Source organism: Copadichromis virginalis, linkage group LG22 (genome assembly GCF_057382275.1).
Source record: "Copadichromis virginalis isolate Kocher_CV1m ecotype Utaka linkage group LG22, C_Virginalis_male_GT1.1, whole genome shotgun sequence".
Classification (NCBI taxonomy): domain Eukaryota; kingdom Metazoa; phylum Chordata; class Actinopteri; order Cichliformes; family Cichlidae; genus Copadichromis; species Copadichromis virginalis.
In genome coordinates, this window is record NC_140638.1 from 36,402,632 (window position 1) to 36,409,370 (window position 6,739).

The window sequence follows — 6,739 nt, forward strand, 5'->3', positions numbered from 1 at the left end:
CTGCAATAGACGTAGGCTGCCGGGGGATTCCCATGATGCATTGAGTTTTCCCTTTCCAGTCACCTTTCTCGCTCACTATGTGTTAACAGACCTCTCTGCATTGAATCATATCTGTTATTAACCTCTGTCTCTCTTCCACAGCATGTCTTTATCCTGTCTTCCTTCTCTAACTCCAACCGGTCGCAGCAGATGGCCCCGCCCCTCCCTGAGCCTGGTTCTGCCGGAGGTTTCTTCCTGTTAAAAGGGAGTTTTTCCTTCCCACTGTCGCCAAAGTGCTGCTCATAGGGGGTCATATGATTGTTGGGTTTTTCTCTGTATCTATGAAGCGCCTTGAGGCGACTTCAGTTGTGATTTGGCGCTATATAAATAAAATTGAATTGAATTGAACGTCACCGCAGCCTCCTGTGGCTTCTGCACTGTGGCTGCTGGGGGCTCTCCTCAGCTCTTTCAAGGAGGGTGGCACAGCTGCCCCTCTGTTGACCCTCTTTGGGCTCTTGTGGCCTGGGGGCCTCTGGAGAAAAAAGAGGTATATACTGTAATATCAAACGGGTTTAGCAGAGGTAGAAACTCTATAGATGCAGTTTTGGAATTTGAAATTAGAAAACCCCAAATAAACAAAAAAGTGTTGCAGCAGTGTTGTTCAAAAAAGCAACATGATACTATGTAGAGAGAAGGCTTATTAATTAAAATGAGGACGATGAGTATCACAGGCCGAATGTACAGGTGGATGAAGGATTTCCTCTTCAGAAGGCAAATAGTAAGGATAGAAAATGGAACATCACAAGGGAGTTGATGATAAATGTTGTGTTTCATAATATAGACAGTGGAATGGGAGTTTCTCTTTATGCAGATGACGGCATCATGTGGAGGAGAGGAAGGAACCTAGAGTTTATTACTGGAAAGGTGCAGGAAGCAATTTTTAAAGTCATGAGTGGGTCTTTACATTTTCAGTGGATAAGACCAAGGTAATGTTTTTCACAAGAAAAAGAACCGGTAAGGTCATTAAGCTAAAGTCATACAAACCATATTATTTGGTTTGATGAGAGGGTTACACGGACAAATTCAGAAAAAGTGTGAGAAAGTGTTCAACATCATGAGGGGTTTAACTGGAAGTGACTACATGATATCACATTGCTTTTTTGAATAACACTGCTGCAACACTTTTTTGTTTACTTGGAGTTTTCAGTCAGGACTATAGTTCAGCAGCAGACACTTTACAGAGGTTTGATCATATTCAGTACCGAGTGTCGAGACTTTGTACAGGTGCAGCTAGAACAGCATCAACAGACAGCATCATTACATTGAAAAATGGCACTTAACAACTAACCTCTGCCCCTCTGCAGCCAAACAGAGAGCCTGATGAGCCCAGCTGTGAGTAAGCTATTAAGACTCGACTGTACGCTGTGTTCGTGTTTCCTCTGAAACAATAAGCTCCGTTGCAGCAGCCTTTCAACGCCTCTCTCTGTCTCTCGCTAGCAAAGTGACCCAGACAACAAATTAAAGCTAGTTTTCAGCTGCGAGCCCAACACGAACCCGACGTATCAGCCAGAGATCCCTTTACTACGGTTCGGAGCCGCGGACCTGTTTTATATACGCGCGGAATAGTTTTCTATACGAGATCGCTGCAAAAAGTGCAGCCTTACCTAATGTCCACCTACTGTTACTCATTATATATCAAGATTTAAACATCTAGTTGGTGTTGGTATGGAGAGTAACCTTCAGTAATAGTAATAAATCACACAGCAATAGTACATTCATGTAGCTGTAAAAAGCATGATCCAAAGTAATCCAAAGTATTCAGAATACGTTACTCTCATTGAGTAACGTAACAGAATACGTTACAAAATACATTTTGGGGCATGTAATCTGTAATCTGTAGTGGAATACATTTTAAAAGTAACCTTCCCAACACTGCATATAAACAGATAATAATTTCCTTGGGGGTTATTAAAGTATTCTGATTCTGACACAGATTCATGACTGAAATGCACTTTAAAACTAAAAGATTTTAAACTGATAACAAAAATAATGGCAGTTCTACCCCTCAGCCTCTTAGATGCACCGTTGGTATCAGTTTGAAAATCCTACGTTGCCTCATTCTTGAATGTCCACGCCACCTGCTGGGGAGACAACAATACCTCATCAGCTTTTTACGGCTGAGAGCTAAAAAACATTATGTCATATGGTGGGCAGCTAAGTTTAGACTACCAGGTTTTTGCCTGTGAAACAAGATCAACTGAAAGCGTGACTCCACAGCAGGATGTCTCGCTTGCTTCAAGCACAATGGCCACGAGTGTCAGACAAAAGCTGACGGCCAAACAATCACATGCTGCAGAAGGCGGACCAGTTGAGACTGAAATCAGAACTGCAAACTGAGATATAATTAATCACCCAGATCCTGGCTTTTGAACATTTTGAACTCATGGAAACCAGTGCCATGCAGAGAACGCAAGCGAGATGAGCTGTGTTTTCTTGATATACACCAATCAGACACAACTTTATGACCACCTGCCTAATAATCTCTAAGAAGGCAGCATGAATCAGGCACATAAAGCATGAGCCACCAAAAAGCTTTATGTTTCTGGAAACGAGTCTCAGTGATGAACACCTTTTGCTGCACCATCAGGCACCATCAGCCTGCACTCAGTACAGCCCTCTGCTGGCTCCACCTCCCCTCCTCTCCGTCTGCCCCTGACACTGATTAGCAGTCAGGGAGCTCCCAGCTTCTCCATCTCCTCCTCCTGCAGCGTGCGGATGGTGCGGTCCACGCGCCACAGGATGTCGTCCACTGCGGCGCTGAGCCGCTGGCTGATCAGCAGCTTCAGAGCCTCGAGCCTCCACATCCTCACCTGCACAGGACGTGTCTATTGTGTGATGTTGAACGTCTAACAACCATACACCTACACTTTCGGGTCAGAGTTCAAGTTAAAGGTCTCACCAGGGTGATCATTACAGACATACACGCACATGCCTCGAAGTGCTGGAAAGCTGAGCTGCTAAACTTCATCTGCGCCTCTTCACTGAGCTTTGCTGCTATTTGTAGTTCAAATTAAGTTTTTGTTTTTTCTTGTTTTTTTAATAGTTCTCTGCTTTTATTGTGAAGGGCAGCAGAGTTCCAGCTCACTGGAGCTGAGACTGCCGCAGTTTGCTCCGGATGCTCTTCTTCTTCTTCTTCTTCTTGGTGTTTATTGGCAGTTCACAAACAATGAATTGGTGTGTTACCGCCACCAGGTGGTATGGAGTGTGGACAGGACTGTCATTAAGGATTAGCTCCTACCATACAGATGTGTTTGTCTAAGATAATATGATAATCAATTAAATCTAGTTTTAGTTTTATTCTGTTTAGGTTTTAAATCATCGTCATGTTTCTTCCTCACACTTCTGGCACTGTAATATAACAAGCTCTATTGTCTCATCATCTCCACAGTGCTCACATTTTGTATTGCAGTGTTTCCCTACAGTAAATACTGTGCTCTTTAGCCCAGTGCGCCCAAATCTGAGACATGAAAGGATTGTTTTTCTCTCTCCTCCATTCTGCACTTCTCATTTCTACAGTTTTCCTTTGGATTATATAAAACTGCCGCCCTTTCGTTTCTTTCTCCCGTCGTTTTTGACATCTCTCTTTCTCTTTTAATAAACTTTTTATTTCTGTTTGACTAAAGCTGATACTCCACCCTTTTCTCAGCCGGAAAAGGGTGGAGTGCCCACTCCGGGTCGGGGATGAGTTCCTGCCCCAAATGGAGGAGTTCAAGTATCTCGGGGTCTTGTTCGCGAGTGACAGGAGAAGGGAGGCGGCTCCATCGACAGACGGATTGGGGCTGCAGTGATGCGGACGCTGCACCGGTCCGTCGTGGTGAAGAGGGAGCTGAGTGTAAAAGCGAAGCTCTCAATTTACCGGTCGATCTACGTCCCTACCCTCACCTATGGCCACGAGCTGTGGGTAGTGACCGAAAGAACGAGATCGCGGATACAAGCGGCAGAAATGAGCTTCCTCCGAAGGGTGGCTGGCCTCTCCCTTAGAGATAGGGTGAGAAGTTCAGCCATCCGGGAGGGGCTCAGAGTAGAGCCGCTGCTGCTCCACATCGAAAGGAGCCAGCTGAGGTGATTCGGGCATCTGACAAGGATGCCCCCTGGGCGCCTCCTGGGTGAGGTGTTCTGGGCATGTCCCACCGGGAGGAGGCCCCGGGGCAGACCCAGGACACGCTGGAGAGATTATATCTCTCGGCTGGCCTGGGAACGCCTTGGTGTTCCCCCGGATAAGCTGGAGGAGGTGGATGGGGAGAGAGAGGTCTGGGCCTCTCTGCTTAGGCTGCTGCCCCGATGGATGGATGGATGGATGGATAAAGCTGATAATGAATTCCACTGATCTTTTTCCAGAGTCCTGCTCTGCAGCCTTATCTGCCATTTCATTTCCTTGAGACCATAATGTGCTGGTACCCATAAAAAGTTCACCATTAGTCCCGTTGTGTTTACTCTCTATGGTGTTGAGTTTCTGATGTCTTGTCTACTTTCTGAGTGGTCGCATTGTAAACGTACTAATAATGAACTGGAATCTGAAGACTGGTCTTAATGGTCTTGTGTCTTCAACTGTCTGGACAGCTGATAATGTCATAACCATTTCTCCTGTGTGTCCTAAATCTATAATTGATCCTTTTGCTTACTTTGATACTAACCTCTGGTAGCTACTCCAACTCTATTTAAATATGTTCTTAGATGTATGTGTATACATTTGTAAATATATGTAATATTTACTAATGTGTTTCTGTACTGTATGTGAATTTAAACTCCTCATCCACATTTCTCCTTTTCTAACAAAGTGAAGTCTACTGTAACATCTGGAGGTATCCACAGCTGTATCACTGTAATGGTACTGTCTGACTTATATTGACCTGATCTATTCTCAGTTTTCTGAGTCACAATCCAACCAAAACTCCTCACCAGAGATGGGCAGTAACGCGTTACTTGTAATCCGATTACTTTTTTCAAGTAATGAGTAAAGTAAGGGATTACTATTGCAAAAACGGTAATTAGATTACAGTTACTTTCCCGTAGGAACGCTGCGTTACTGCGTTACTAAAACCGTGATTTTTTTGCATGACAGTGACGTAAGCGAGTGCGACGTTAGTGACAACAGCTGTGTCCAGATCAACAGTGGATCACATATCGAGTGTGGGAGAGAGTATGAGCGTGCAGCGTTTAAAGCGTGGAAGTACTGACCTTACTTTGAGTTTGATCCCATAAAAAGTGACAAAAACATTAGTGTCCGCTGTGCGTGGGAAGAAAACTTCTTTTTACAGCGAAAAAACCCCTAAACTTCCAAACAAGCACCGAGAAACTCGCGGATTCTTCCACTGACCGCTGCACACCTGCACCAGGTTAACCCTCCGTCTGCTCCACTCCTGCTTTACAGGTGAAAATAGAGCAACAGGATTGCTAGTCTTTGACTTTATTTATTTTCTGCTGTGTTTTACTTGCATCTATTTGAAAGACTGAGTGTAAACACACACAAAAAATATTTTATTTTATGTGCTGGAATGTGCAGAAAATAGGTTTAAATGTTAAACTAATTTCTTCCAGTCAGAGAACGATGCAGATAATTAAATTTTTGCTTGATGCATAAAGTTAAAAGATTAAAACTGATAAAACAAGTTTTAAAAAGAGACTTTTCCATTTGATTACATTTTGTATGATGGATTATGTAGAAAAGTAGAATTGGGCTGAAAGATCTATCACTTTATCACCTGTTCAGGTTGTAAATTGTGTTTTTAAAAGTAACTAAGTAATTAATTACTTTTGAAAATAAGTAATCAGTAAAGTAACGGGATTACTTATTTTTGGGGAAGTAATCAGTAATTAGTTACTGATTACTTTTTTCAAGTAAGTTGACCAACACTTCTCCTCACATCTTTTGCTTCCTTCTGCCAGCTCGGTCGAACTGTTTCCTGAGATGATCCGTCACTGATGTAAATTTGCCCAGTAAGTTAGTTGTTAAGTGCCATTTTTCAATGTAATGATGCTGTTCTAACTGCACCTGTACAAAGTCTCGACACTCGGTACTGAATATGATCAAATGATCAATGATATATATATATATATATGTATACATGTATATATATACATATATATATATGTATACATGTATATATATGTATACATGTATATATATATGTATACATGTATATATATGTATACATGTATACATATATATATACATGTATATATATATGTATACATGTATATATATATGTATACATGTATATATATATGTATACATATATATATACATGTATATATATATGTATACATGTATATATATACATGTATACATATATGTATACATGTATATATATACATATATATATATGTATATATATACATGTATACATGTATATATATACATATATATATATGTATACATGTATATATATGTATACATGTATATATATATGTATACATGTATATATATGTATACATGTATACATATATATACATGTATACATATATGTATACATGTATATATATACATATATATATGTATATATATACATGTATACATGTATATATATACATATATATATATGTATACATGTATATATATGTATACATGTATATATATATGTATACATGTATATATATGTATACATGTATATATATATGTATACATGTATATATATATGTATACATGTATATATATATGTATACATGTATATATATATATGTATACATATATATATACATG